This window comes from Saimiri boliviensis, chromosome 17 (genome assembly GCF_048565385.1).
Source record: "Saimiri boliviensis isolate mSaiBol1 chromosome 17, mSaiBol1.pri, whole genome shotgun sequence".
Lineage (NCBI taxonomy): Eukaryota > Metazoa > Chordata > Mammalia > Primates > Cebidae > Saimiri > Saimiri boliviensis.
In genome coordinates, this window is record NC_133465.1 from 62,466,307 (window position 1) to 62,481,469 (window position 15,163).

General features: G+C 46.0%; 1 protein-coding gene and 1 non-coding gene across 4 annotated transcripts in view; both read right to left on the bottom strand.

Annotated features, from left to right (window-relative positions):
• Positions 1 to 15,163, bottom strand: part of SLC39A11 (solute carrier family 39 member 11) — a 541,921-nt gene that overhangs the window by 163,758 nt on the left and 363,000 nt on the right. The gene's annotated exons all lie outside the window — the stretch shown is intronic.
• Positions 5,028 to 5,164, bottom strand: LOC120367038 (small Cajal body-specific RNA 24). The gene has a single exon (XR_005581538.1).

Consider the following 15,163-nt stretch of genomic DNA (forward strand, 5'->3'; position numbering starts at 1 on the left):
CGAGATACAAACAAGCTGTGAAGGTTCACCCCTGAGAGATCAGCGTACAAGGACAAACTGATTCTAATAGAATCTGTGCACAGAGGACCACCTGGGCTGGGGGGATCCCAAGATGTCATCCACAGTGTATCCCACCCATCCCCGTGGATGTTTCCATGAGGAACCTCTAAAGAGCTCTCACAATTAGGACCTCATGAGAACAAGGGTCCTTGAGAATCTGCTACTTCGGCCGGGTGCGGTGGCTCACGCCTGTAATCCCAGCACTTTGGGTTGCCGAGGTGGGCAGATCACAAGGTCAAGAGATCGAGACCATCCTGGCCAACATGGTGAAACCCCGTCTCTACTGAAAAATACAAAAGGGTGTGGTGGCGCATGCCTGTAGTCCCAGCTACTCGGAAGTCTGAGGCAGGAGAATTGCTTGACCCAGAAGGCAGAGATTGCAGTGAGCTGAGATTGCGCCACTGCACTCCAACCTGGCACCTGGTGACAGAGTGAAACTCTGTCTCAGAAAAAAAAAAAAAAAAAAAAAGGAATCTGCTCCTTCAAGGACACCAACATTAAAGTGTAACTGCAACCTTTGGAGGAGGCCTTTTGTCACTCACCACCCGCACACACTCCTTCACTTCTTTCTTTTTTCAATCCCAAGGAACTGCAAGGCAAGCAGGGCAGAAAACCAAGGAAGGGACAAACCACCCACATCCTGCCCACTGCAGGCTGCCAAGGCTAAAGCTGCCCAGGAGCTACTGGGGGAAAGGAAGAATGGTTTCCTCAAGGAGATGCTGAAGTTCTGTTAAGACTGGTCCATCGGGATTGCATATGACAATGAATCCGCTCATCAATACATAAAACTTCCAGGAAAAAGTAGCTATCTGTCCACAGAATCACCCAGGGGCAGGGAAGGGAGAGCCAACAGAACCGGTTAGGAAGACACAGATGTGAGAAAATAAAGCCATTACGATTTTACCCTACAGACTTGGAAAGCTCCAGAAACAATGCATGAGAAAAGGGCAACCCAGGAGGGCAGCGGGGCAGAAAAACACACGGTGAGGCGATGGCAACAGTGCCCTGAGAACACTCAAGTGGGGGGCCTGCGGCTTTTGAGATGCAGGTGATTAGCCAAAGAAATGCCGAGGGGCAGGGCTAGAGAGCTACATTTTACACAGAGGAAATGGAGCCTCGGAGAAGACGTAACTTGCCTAAAACACGAGTGAGTGGCCCAGCCCGGGCTCAAACCCATCACACAGCCACTTGGGCAGGAAGCAGTCTGGAATGGGGCTCCCCTTCCAACAGGCTGTTTGGGCTTCATTGGTTCTGAGACACCGTAATCCACCACCCAATGAGCGAAGCAGACGCTGCTGTCAACTTCCCATAACCATTCTGTCCCTTTCCTTAGCAAAAAAAAAAAAAAAAAAAAAAACACGGCATTAGAAATTTCTAGAAGACAAAGCCACAGTTTGAAGTTATCCTCCTTGGTACTACTATCTGGAGGAAAAATGGATGGTTGCAGCCCCAAGGACAATCGTGAACTATGAGGTAACTTTAAAGATCAAACTGATCTGCAAAACTAAAAAAGACTTATGTCTATCCAGGTGTGGTGGCTCACGCCTATAATCCCAGCACTCTGGGAGGCCAAGGTGGGGATCACCTGAGATCTGGAGTTTGAGACCAGCCTGGCCAACATGGCGAAACTCCATCTCTACTAAAAATACAAAAATTAGCCAGGCACGGTAGCACGTGCCTGTAATCCCAGCTACTCGGGAGGCTGAGGCAGGAGGATCACTTGAACCCAGGAGATGGAGGTTTCAATGAACCGAGATCACGCCACTGCACTTCAGGGCCAGATGTGGTAGCTTGCACCTGTAATCCCAGCACTTTGGGAGACTGAAGTGGGGAGATCACTTGAGGTCAGTAGTTTGGAACCAATCTGGCCAATGTGGTGAAACCCTGTCTCAACTAAAAATACAAAGATTAGCCAGGCGTGGTGGTATATGCCTATAGTCCCAGCTCCTCAGGAGGCTGAGGCAGGAGAATCTCTTGAACCTGGGGGGTGGAGGGTGCAGTGAGCCAAGACTGGGCCACTGCATTCCAGCCTGAGCAACAGAGTAAAAAAAAAAAAAAAAAAAAAAAAAAAAAAAAAAAGACTGATGTCCCTAAAAGTGTCTTTTGTTTTGTTTTGAGTTGCTGTACCTGAGCTGGAATGTCTATCTCCAGCTTTTCTTTAAATGAGAAAAGAAACCATTGTTTCAAATGTACTGGACATGCAGCCAGACTCTTAACCTGGAAGCCAGAATCCATGATGGAGAATTGAACTTGGTCTTCAGAGTCCTCTGTGCTTCATTCTAAATCATCTGTCCTTATTTCTGTAGGCTGAGGGAAGTTCCTGAAGGTGGTTGCCCGGTTGCAGGATGCCTGTCCGCTCCATGACTATGTTCCTCAGATGGGGGAGAACAGGGCGCTCTAACGGAAATGGACTTCCAGACACGGCTCTGATCACTGGTGAATCAGAGAGGTTTTTGGTTTTTGTTTTGTTTTTTTTCCTAATCTCTCTGCTGTTTCTTTTGCTCTTTCTTCCCACCCTCATTCCCCTGCCAAGGGGAGAAAAAAAATTAGCCAGGCAAGAGTATATCCAATTCCCTTTCTTAATTAGAAGCAAAACATTTGGAAAGCTGTGGCACAATTTTTCGACAGACATTTGCAAATTATCTCCAAGCACAGAGCCAACACGTTAAGGAAAGCGACGGGGGTCACAGAACATGTTCCAGGCTAATGGAGAGGGTGATCCAGATTTGCACATAGGTCTGTCAGTCACGGCTGGAGGCTCCTAATTCCCTCACTCGGAGCTGGCCACGTACAGAGAAAGGCTCACGTAAAACAACAAACCCCAGCTCTCCAGATGTCCACAGCCCAGCTACCAACTCTATCATCCCAAACTAACAATCCACAGCACTTAACGGGTTTTAGGGAGGTGTTCAAATAAACAATCATTTTCTGGTATTGGAGACTGGATTTCATACATCACAGCCAGGCGCAAGCTTAACGGGAGAGAAAGAACAGAGTTCTTTTTCCAAAAGTAAAATTTACTTTTAATCCACTAATATGTATGCAAATAGTTTCTTCCAGACTCGGTGATCTGACAAAGAAAGTAGCCAGCTTGATCATAATGAATCTCTGACTTCCAGGGTGCTTGTTATTAGATGTCCTAATAGTTGGCTATGGCAAATCCTAGGGCTTCTTTCCTTAGAAAGTGTTAAATAAGAACACGTTGTGTCTTCACCCGTTTGTGTTGATATAAAGGAATACCTGAGGCTGGGTAACTTATAAAGAAAAGAGATTTATTTGGCCCATGGTTCTGAAGCCTATACAAGAAGCATGGCGCCAACATGTGCTTCTGATGAGAGCCTCAGGAAGCTTCCACTCATGGGGGAAGGCAAAGGGGAGCTGGCGTGTGCAGGGAGAGGTCAACAGCGAGAGACGAAGGGAGGGAGGGAGGGAGGGAGGAAGGAAGGAAGGAAGGGCGGGAGGGAGGGAGAGAGAAAGAGAGAGAGAGAGAGAGAGAGAGAGAGAGAGGAAGAGGAGGTGTAGGGTCTTTTCAACAACCAACTCTTGCTGGAACTAAGAGTGAGAACTTGCTCCAGGAGAATAGCACCAAGACATGCCTGAGAGATCTACCCTCTCACCAGGCCCAGGCTCCAACAGTGAAATCTGGGGATCACGTTTCAGTATGAGATTTGGCAGAAGCAAACAACCCACATCCAAACCATAGCAGGTTCACCCATGGGAAGCGCTCAATGGATGATGGCTATGACAGCATCACTAACTCACAAGACGAACCAAGCATTTCATCTTTACACAGCTGTAGTTGTGAAAAACATATTCCTTAGACTGCGTTAGCATCTACTTCCCTGTACCTTTCACTCTTGGGTCCTGTTTCCGGCCTGGGAGCGAACATAGGATAAACCTAAACTCTTGTTCCCATGGTGGTCTGTATTAGTCCATTGTCATGCTACTAATAAAGGCGTATCCAAGACTGGGTAATTTATTTTAAAAAGAGGTTTAATTGACTCAAAGTTTCACATGGCTGGGGAGGCCTCAGGAAACTTACAATCATGTGAGAAGGTGGAACAAATGCGGCCTTCTTCATATGTAGCAGGAAAGAGACATGCGGAGCAAAGAGGAAAAAGCCCCTTATAAAATCATCAGCTCTCATCAGAACTCACACACTATCATGAGAACAGCAGCATGGGGGCAATCACCCCCACGATTCAATCATCTCCCTCTGAGTCCCTCCCATGACATGTGAGGATTATGGGAACTATAATTCAAGATGAGATTTGGGTGGGGACACAGCCAAACCATATTAGTGGTCCTTCCAAGACATAAAGCAGTTGATTATCACCGGTGTCTTCTCTTGTCCAGCTTGAAAGGGCGAATCATCTTGACATGAAAGGTCAAGCCACTGCTCCCATGGCTTAGTTTCCAGTCTGGCCTGCTAGGGTTCTGGTCTAAAAGCCCCAGGAAGTGGCACTCTCTTCTACCTTGCAGCTCCTTGGATACCTGAGGAGGAATTTGGAGGGTGCCCTCCTCCAGGTGTGGACAGGCACCTCCTGATGAAGTAGCTTGTTTCGAGAGGAATGACTTCACAAGGACGGCTTAGACGCCCAGGCTATCTTGCACCTTGCACAGAGGAGAGAGCAGCGACTATTTCTTCAATCAACATATGACTGAATGAAAGATTAAGCCTATTGATTTAAAAGCCACATCCTTTTTCCCACTTCTGAATATACTTTTATCATTTCTTTGGAGGATCTAATTTCTGGATTCTACTTAGGTCCCTGTTTCTACCCATTTCACCTTGTTTGAGCTAACAGGAATTCTAGAGATCATTTGATTTAGTGATTCAGTCATCCCAGAAATTACCTGTCCCTCCCAGGCTCATGTCAACTATAGATTCTCATGTCTCTTTAAGTATACTCATCTAAGCAATTAATTAGATTATATTTGGCTTGTAATCATATTACAAGTTTTTTAAATGTCATTAGTAGAATGATCCACCCTTTTTATTTGTAAAGTGTGAACAGAAAGTTACTACATTCTACATGACTTTAGGACATTTACAAAGAGTTATCTTCACCTTGAGAAGAAACTGGATAAAAATAAATGTCTGCCGTATTATAAGGTTTTTTTGTTTGTTTGTTTGTTTTTAGCAGGTAAAATATCCTCTGCTAGTCTTTCCTGGATGGAGGGTGTCATAATTGGAATTGTTTCTGCCAAATTAACATGTGGATGTCCCAACTCCCAATAACTCAGAATGTGAGCATATTTGGAAACTGAGTGGTTTGCAGGTATAATTAGTTAAGTTAGAGTGAGATCATCAAGGGGTAGGGTGGCCCCAATCCAGTATTACCAGCATCCTTATAAAAAGGGGGAAATTTGAACACAGGCTCAGACTTAAAATGATCTTTGACTATGTTCCCCTCTGGATCTTGACACTGTTTTCCAAATAACTGAATTCTGTTGTGCCTCCGGAGCCACTTGGAACTCTGCTTTAAGCTCTTGGCATAACCCATCCTCATGCATACATTTGTAACTGTCTTACGCAAAGTGAAACAAGAGCATCTTTAAGGCCTTCATAGTCCCTCTCTAAAGAGGAGATGATGTCAAGAGACGGAGGGAGAAGAAGCCATCTACAAACCAAGGTGACAGCCCTGAAACAGATCTTTCCCTCAGAGCCCTCAGAAAGAACCAGCCCTGTGGCCACCTCGATTTCAGATTCCTGGCCTCCAGAACTGTGTGGAGATCAACTTCTGTTCTTAAGGCCACCCAGTTTGTGGCCATTTGTTCCATAAGCCCCAAGAAACTAATATGAAAGGAAAGGGGTCAGATGGCCAATCCCCCCTCTCTGCTCAGCAGGGAACCATGCAGAGTCCTTCTCTAGCTCAGGTAGGAACAAAAGTTCTAAGAGCGAGTGAAGGTGAGTCATGCTCTGCCTAGCCCCTCTGGGATTTTGAGCATCTAGAACCCCGAAGAACAGCCTATGACAATTAATCCTATGAACAACTCAAAAGTACACTGAATGCATTTCAGGCTTTTCCAACGGCCTCTGGGTAGATCCCAAACCATCTTGGGAAGTAAGTGGTACAGAAGTTATTATTTCCATTTTGCAGAAGAGAAATTATACTTAGGGCCGGGTGCGGTGGCTCAAGCCTGTAATCCCAGCACTTTGGGAGGCCAAGGCGGGCGGATCACAAGGTCAAGAGATCGAGACCATCCTGGCCAACACGTTGAAACCCCATCTCTACTAAAAATACAAAAATTAGCTGGGCGTGGTGGCGTGCGCCTGTAGTCCTGGCTACTCGGGAGGCTGAGGCAGGAGAATCGCTTGAACCTGGGAGGCGGAGGTTGTAGTGAGCCGAGATTGTGCCACTGCACTCCAGCCTGGTGCCTGGCGACAAAGTGAGACTCTGTCTCAAAAAGAAAAAAAATTATACTCAGATCAGAAAGCGGCTCAAGGAAATGAAGCTAGACAGTGGTTAGCTCCAAAGGAAAGCCCAGAGGCAATGACTCCCTCTCCGTGTTAAGAGGCTTACACCACCTGTGCTTCTCCGTGCTGTGCTGTCCCCAAACTCAATCCTGTAAATTCATGCCAGGCCCTCTGTTCCCTCTGGGCCTCTACACATTCTTAGGGGGGCGGGACTCTGGGGAAGGCAGGTGAGACATGAGCACAGGCACACAGGCTTCCTTCCCATTGCTAACAAGCATTCCAAAGCCAGGAAACACGTGACTTCTGTGACCTCCCTCAGTTTACATTAAGAGGGAAGGTCACTAACAATTGTCTTGGACGATGTGATCTACAGACAATCGTCATGAAAGTAGTACCACTGTGGGCTGGAAAAAGTAGGTATGGGAGAACCTGCCCGTGGTAAAGTGGTCTTTGACTCTTGGCCCTCTGGATGTTGAAATTGTCTTCCAAATCACTGAATTTTGTTGTGTCCCCAGGGTCACGTGGAACCCTGGTTTAAGTTCTTGAGATGACCCATCCTCATGTATATATTTGTAGCTGTCTTCAGCAAAGCGAAACAAGAGCATCTCTAAGGCCTTCCCCAGTCCCTGCCTAATTTTCCTCGTGCCTCCTCTCTCCTTTGCTGAACCTTTGCGGCTCAGGGCACCCTCACAACATACTGCAACAGGAGCACCCTCTCTCTCCCGCCACCGTGGACCTATTACATCGCAGATCCTACACTGGGACTGTGGAGTTCAGCAAGACTTTGCCCCCAAAGAGCCCATGCTCTTGTCAGGGAAAGGTCATTCTGGAACAGGGTTGGGGGTGCAGTGTCGGGGGAGCCAGAGTAGGGGGGACACAAGGGGAGGTGAATGATGGACACCAGGCAGGCATGGGGTGGGACGAGAGATGTTCCCCCAGAAAAAGATGGCTGTGGAGCTGGGTGCTAAAGGGTGGGCAGAAGCCGGACACGTGAAAATGGGACAGAGGAGGAAAGGAAGGGGGGCCATGCTGGTCGGGAGGTGGCTGCGTCCGGGCAAGTCAGAGCACAGGGTCCCCCCTGAGCAGTTCCTGGGTTACTAGGGTGACAGCAGGTGAATGGCAATACAGTAGGGTCTCAGAGAAGAGGAGAAAGACATGACTTCAGGGCATTTACAGAGTTATCTTCATCCTGAGAAGAAACTGAATAAAAATAAATGTTTGCCGTATTATATAATAAGGTTTTTGTTTGTTTGTTTGTTTTTTTAAAGCAGGTAAAATATCCTCTGCCTATTCTTCCCTGGATGGAGGGTGTTAGATGGAATTGTCTCTCCCACAAATTAGTATGGGGATAGACCAACTCCCAGTAACTCAGAATATGAGCTGATTTAGAAACTGGGTGGTTTGCAGGTATAATTAGTTACCTTAGAGTGAGATCATCATGGGGTAGAATGGGCCCCTAACCCAGTATTACCAATGTCCTTAGAAAAAGGGGAAATCTGGGCCAGGCATGGTGGCTCACACCAGTTATCCCAGCACTTTGGGAGGCTAAGGCAGGTGGATAACCTGAGGTCAGGAGTTCGAGAGCAGCCTGGCCAACATGGTAAAGCCCTGTCTCTATTAAAAATACAAAAAAACTTAGCTGGGCATGGTGGCACACGCCTATAGTCCCAGCTACTCGGGAGGCTGAGGCACAAGCATCAATTGAACACAGGAGGCGGAGGTTGCAGGGAACTGAGATGGCACCATTACACTCCAGCCTGGGTGACAGAGTGAAACTCTGTCTCAAAAAAAAAAAAAAGTTGGGGCGAACGTGAACAGATTTTTTTGTGGGAAAAAATCTGAAAAGACTACACACAGCATGGTGTTGGAGGTCAACACAGTAAAACGTATAGATATATCTTCGTTTTAAGGACAACTCAAAGGAATGAATTTTAAAGATCAAGTTCAATTCAAAAGGGACAGTCCTGGTGATGTCTGCACCTGAGAAACTCAGTATCTCCCTCAGACTGAGGCAAAAGGGACTGCAGGCCCAGGCCTCACAAATGAGCCCCTCCTCATGAGGCAAGGATCACAGGGCCGTGGGATGGGACCGCACTCTGGAATTCTCCATCCAAAGCAGTGGAATTCCCACTCCACTAACAGGGCCTGCACAGGCCTCTTCCCTGGGTCCATTCCCCTGAGGGGGACCAAGCCTTGGGTGTACACGGAGGGTCCCAGCAGGTCCACGTGCTGGCAAGCAGATCCCCTCATGTGCAAACTGCAGCTGGAGACAAGGAAAGAGTGGGACTGGCTGGGGCTGTTTCTCCCTGGGCCACACATCCAGCAAAACTCCAGGGCGGCTGAGAATTTGAACCTGGTTTCCCAGGTCCCTATAAAGATGTCTTTGTCAGAGTGGGAGACCATATGAAAAAGAAGACTCATATATGTACTGCATATTACACACACACACACACACTATACATCTACTATACACACATACTATACACATACTATCTACGTACACACACTACACACATACAATACATACATTCTCTTTTTACATCTATATGGATCGATGCAGAGATATACCTCTATCTACACATAGATATGTAAATGTAATCTGTTAATTTGATTCTTGGCTTAAAGTTTTTTTTGACATCTGACATGCAAGACTCCATTTGTCCTTCTGCGCCCAGTTCTGCAAATATTAGGGGGGGTGTCTGATGGGCCCACGCTCTTAGCTTCGTGTAGGCCGTTGCACAGCAACAGAGAGAAATAGGTGTCAATTCTCACAGTAACTTTTCTCCTGGGAACTGCTGCTTACCACATGGTATGTCCCTGGTCAGGCATTCTCACCAGGGTGACAAGTGACTGAGGTTAAAACAGAAATGGGGACAAGAAGCAGAGGAAATAAGGAGCAAACACTTCCAACACTAAACTTTTTTTTTTTTTTTTTTTTTTTTTTTTTGGCTCTGTTGCCCAGGCTGGAATGCAGTGGTGCAATCACAGCTCACTGCAGCCTCAACCTCCTGGGCTCAAGCAATCCTCCCACCTCAGCCTCCCAAGTAGCTGGGACCACAGGCACACACCACCATGCCCAGCTAATTTTGTTATTTTCTGTAGAGGCAAGTTCTTGCCCTGTTTTTGTAGAGGCAAGGTCTTGTTACCCTGTCTGGTGTCAAACTCCTGAACTCAAGCAGTCTTCTTACCCTCAGCCTCCCAAAGTGCTGGGATTACAGCCATGACTCACTGTGCCTGGTCCTAAACTTTCAAAGGCCTGAAACCCATACAAAGGAAAAGCTGGGAGAGGGCAGGAAGAGGTGAGCCCAAAAGCATCAACTCAGCGCCTGCCCCAAGTCGAAATGGAAGAAAAATCAACAAATACCATGAAAACTCTCTTGGTGGAAGAAAACTACTTTCACTGCGATCAGGGTTAAAGAGAAATCCTAGGCCACCCAACTTTGACCTTGAGGCATGAATCTGCTCACTCCCATCTCTGTCACCCAGAGTGCCAGAAGCCAGATTTTAGGGTAAGTATCCAAGTAGCAGGCTCTGGAGTAAACCATCTCGGTAGCCTGTCTCTTCCATCTCCTTCAGTGGCCTTTCCAGTCATTGGTTCTGTGCATCAAGCTCTCCAAACTCATCTGGCAACCGCAGCCAGGCACAAACCCTGCAGTCTTTAAAGTGACACACATACACAGACTGAGAAATGTTCCCACGCTGCATATGTTCAGAAAGCAACCCCATCCAAGCCATCCATCCTCCCACCTACCTCTGAGCCACAAAGTACTTTCATGAGCTCCATTTCAGTTCTGAGATCACCAACACTTTTTATCATTGCTCAGAGTCACTGGGTGGAGAACAGACTTCTTTTCCATTATACGTTGCTCAGTAATCCCAAACAGGGGATACTGGAGAGCTGAAGCTCAGAGGTGAGTGATAAATTCTAATGAGAAAGCACAGAAACGTGCCAGATCATTCATGCTGCATCAGTTCCACTTCTCGCCACAGTGGCACTATGTTTTGACTTTCTGGACTGAACGCTGAGAATTTTCTAGCTCTTCAAAAAATACAGAGCTGTTTCTTGCTGCTAAAATGGAAACCTGTAGAAAGCAACCAAGTGCAGATCCTTGAACTTAGTAATGAATGGACGGAATTCTAGGTGAGAAAAGGAAGGGAAGAGAAAAATGCCAAGTCTCCATATTCAGAACGATTTTTTCAATGCTAAAATTGCACTCAATTTAAAATAAATGCACAGAGAACATAAAATTCCCTTTTATACACAAGCCAGTGCTATGGTTTGGATTTGAGTCCCCAACCAAATCGCATGTCAAACTGTAATCCCCGGTGTTGGAGAAGAAGCTTGGTGGGAGGTGACTGCATCATGAGGGTTCCTCCTTGCTGTTGTCACGACAGTGAATATGTTCTCACGAAATACGGTTGTTTAAAAGTGTGCAGCACTTCCCCTTCACACTCTCTCTCCTGTTCCACCATGTGGAGATACGCCTGCTTCCCTTTTTGCCTTCTGCCATGACTGAAGGCTTCCTGAGGCCTCCCCAGCCACGCTACCTGTACAGCCGGCAGAACCGTGAGCCAATTAAATCTCTTTTCTGTATGATTACTCATTCTCAGATAGGTCTTTATAGCAATGTGAGAATGGACTAATATAGAAAATTGATACCAGGAGTGGGGACATTGCTAAAGATGCCAGAAAATGTGGAACTGACTTACTTCATAGAGACTTGTTAAATTGCTGTGACCAAAATGCTGATAGTGACATGGACAATGAAGTTCAGGCTGAAGTGGTCTTAGATGGAAGAACATTTTGGGAACCGGAGTAAAGGTCATTTGCTATGCTTGAGCAAAGAGACTGGTGACATTGCATCCCTGCTCTAGGAACCTGTGGAACTGTGAGCTTGAAAGTGATAAATGAGGGTATCTGGCAGAAAAAATTTCTAAGCAGCGAGGCATTACAGATGTGGCCTGACTGCTGCAACAGCATATGGTCATATGTGTGAGTAAAATGATGATCTGAACTGGAACTTATATTTAAAAGGGAGGCAGAGCATAAAAGTTTAGAAATTTTACAGCCTGACCATATGGTAGTAAACAAAAATCCATTTTCTGGGGGAAAATTCAAGCCAGCTGCAGAAATATGCTAAGTAAAAAGGATCTGAATGATAATAGCCAAGACAATAGGGAAAATGCCTCAAAGGCATTTCAGAGACCTTTGTGGAAGCGCCCCCGCACTGCAGGCCTGGAGGCCTAGGAGGGAAGAATGGTTTTGCAGGCAGGACCCACGGCCCTGCTGCCCTGCACAACGTCGAGACACTGCTCCCTGTATCCCAGCCATCCAGCTTCAGCCATGACTAAAAGAGCAAACAGCCCTAGAAACATCTCAGGCTGCCACTACCAGAGGGTATGAGCCATAAGCCTTGGTGGCTTCCACATGGTGGTAAGCTTCTGGGTGCTCAGAAGGCAAGAGTTGAGGCTTGGGAGCCTCAACCTGGATTTCAGAGGATGTATGGAAATGCCTGCATGTCCTGGTAGAAGTCTGCTGCAGGGGTGGAGCCCCTCATGGAGAACCTCAACTAGGCAGTGCAGTTGACAGTGTGGCGTTTGAGCTCCTACACAGAGCTCCCACTAGGGTACTGCCTAGTCGAGCTGTGAGAAGAGGGACACTGTCCTTGAGATCCCAGAATGGTAGATCCACTGACAACTTGCACTATGTGCCTGGAAAAACTATAGGCACTCAATATGAGCTTGGAAAAGCAGCCATGAGGCTGTACCCTGCAGAGTCAAAGGCATGGAGATGTCCAAGGCCTTGAGAGTACACCCCCTGCATCAGTGTGGCCTGGATGTCAGACATGGAGTTAGAGATTATTTTGGAGCTCTAAGACTTAGTGACTGCCCTGCTGGGTTTTGGACTTGCCTCTTTGTTTTGGCTGATTTCTCCCTTTTGGAATGGGAGTATTTAGCCAATGCTTGTACCACCACTGTATCTTAGACGTAATTGACTGGGTTTGATTTTACAGGCTCATAGGTGGAAGTGACTTGCCTTGTCCCAGATGAGAGTTTGTACTGTGGACTTCTGAGTTAAAACTGGAATGAGTTAAGACTTTGGGAGACTGTTGGGAAGGCATGATTTTAGTTTGAAATGTCAGAAGGACATGAGACTTGGGTGGACCCAGGGATGAAATAATATGGTTTGGATGTATGTCCCAACCCAAATCTCATGTCAAACTGTAATCCCCAATGTTGGAGGAGGGTCCTGTTGGAAAGTGACTGGATCATGAGGGTGGACTTTGCCCTTGCTGTTGTCATGATAGTGAATAAGTTCTCATGAAATCTGGTTGTTTAAAAGTGTGTAGCACCCCTCCCTTGACTCTCTTCCTCCTCCTCTGGCCATGTAAGATATGCCTCCTTCCTCTGCACCTGCCACTATGATCGTAAGTTTTCTAAGGCTTCCTCAGCCATGATTCCTGTACAGCCTGTGGAACTGTGAGCCAATTCAACCTCTTTTCCTTACAGATCACCCAGTCTCAGGTAGTTCTTTGTAGTAATGTGAGAATGGACTTATATAGCCGGATTTCCTTCAGGGAAGAGTTTATTAAAACCTGATTCTTTCTAGGCTAATTGGAGCGATACTTACTTTCACAAGGGAGACCCTTTAGAAAAGAGTTAAAATCAGGAGTCCATAGATCCAGGCAGTTTATAAACGTCCTGACATTTTATATACTATATCATGGTTATGTGGGCACCACAGGAATTTAGAGAAAGTTTCCTTAAGCTTGATTGGATATACATGGGGATCTCTAACCCCCAAAGTAAGAACTGCTATCATGGACACTTAAAACAAGGTGTGATAAACACATGATAAGATGCTCACTGTTATTAGTCATCAGGAAGACGCAAATCAAAACCACAAAGAACTATCGCAACCACTAGGATGGCAATAATAAAAAGTGCAGATAATAAAAAGTGTTGGTGAAGATGGAGAGAAACAGAACCCTCCCACATTGCTGATAGAATGAAAAATGGCCTATCGCTTTGGAAAACAGTCTTACATTTCCTCAAAAGGGCAAACATGGAGTCACCAAATGACCCAGCAATTCAACTCCTATGTTTAGACCCAAGAGAAAATACAGTTATACAAAAACTTGTACATGAAAGTACATAGCAGCACTAGACATAATAGTTCAACAGTGGCTACAACCCAAATGCTCATTAACTGATGAATGGATGAACAAAATGTGGCCCTGAGGTATAATGGAATATTATTTGACAACAAAAAGAAATGAAGTACTGATACACGGATGAATCTTAAAAACACTATGCTAAGTAAAAGCAGTCAGATATAACAGGCCACCTATTGTATGATTTTATTTATATGAAATGTTCAGAATCGCCAATGAGTGGTTGCCTTGGCTTTGTCGGGGAGGAGATGGGGGGAAATGGAGGATAATTGCTAATGGGTAGAGGTTTCTTTTAGGGTAATAAAAATGTTCTAAAATTTATGGTGGTGGTTGTACAATTTTGTGAATATACTAAAAACCATAAAATTGCACACTTCAAATGGGTGAATTGTAGGCTGCGTGAGTTATATTTTGATAAAGCTGTCATTAAAAGAAAAAAGAAAAGAATATGTGAGCTTGGTCTCCATCTAAGTGGCCCATTCCTCTATCTCAGGTGGGGGGACACTGGGAAGGCTCTGGGAAGGGACAACAGGGGTGCATGGAAAACATGAGTTTGATCTGAAGTAAAAATGCTATTGCCTTCAGCCATCTCATTCTCACCCCTGGATACAGATCTCTCAACCAGGGAAGAAATAACTGTCTTTAAATGCACTGAAGAGGAGGTTCCCATGGTGACTGGGGAAGTTAGCATGAGACTATCATCCACGATGATGAGGAAAGATTATGGGATACACTGTAGTACAGGCACTCGCAGACAAACCCCTGGCCAGGTTACCATGGGACAAGTGTCCAACCCATAGAAGGGAGAACGGTAACAAAGCAAGAGGGAAACAGAGTTTCTTTTCCAATCAGGCAGACCCAAGGCAGCACTGCTTTGAGGCTCCACGTGGTGAAGGAAGACACGCTGAGCAGTGACACAAGCATTTCTGCTAGCTGCCAAAGTGGCCCATCCACTCAGGTCCCTGATAGTAGTCCTCTGGCCACAACTGTGCAAAAATAAAATAATACATATTGTGGTAGGAGATTAATGACCTCCTAAAATGTCTATATCCTAATCCCGAGAATCTGAATACACTATGTGGCATGGCAGAGAAAACTCAGGGTGCAGAAGGCACTAAGGTGGTTAACAGCTGACACTGAAAAGGGATTATCTTGGATTATCGGGAGGAGCCTACTGTCAGTATAAGGGTCCTTAAAATGAGAAGGAAGGTCGGAGAAGTAGCAATAGGGTAATGCAATGTGAGAAAGACTCAACTGGGCATTGTAGGCTTTGAAAAGGAAAAGGGACCATGGGCCAGGAAATGTAGGCAGCCATGGGACGCTGGAAAAGGCAAAGAAATGGATTCTCTCCTAGAGCTTCCAGAAAGCAATGCAGCCCTGCTGATACCTTGATCTTCACCCAGTAAGCCCCACTTTGGACTTCTGACCTCTAAAACTACAAGATAACAAATCTGTGTTGTTTTAAGCCACTAGGTTTGTGGTCACTTGTTACAGCAGCAAAAAGAGA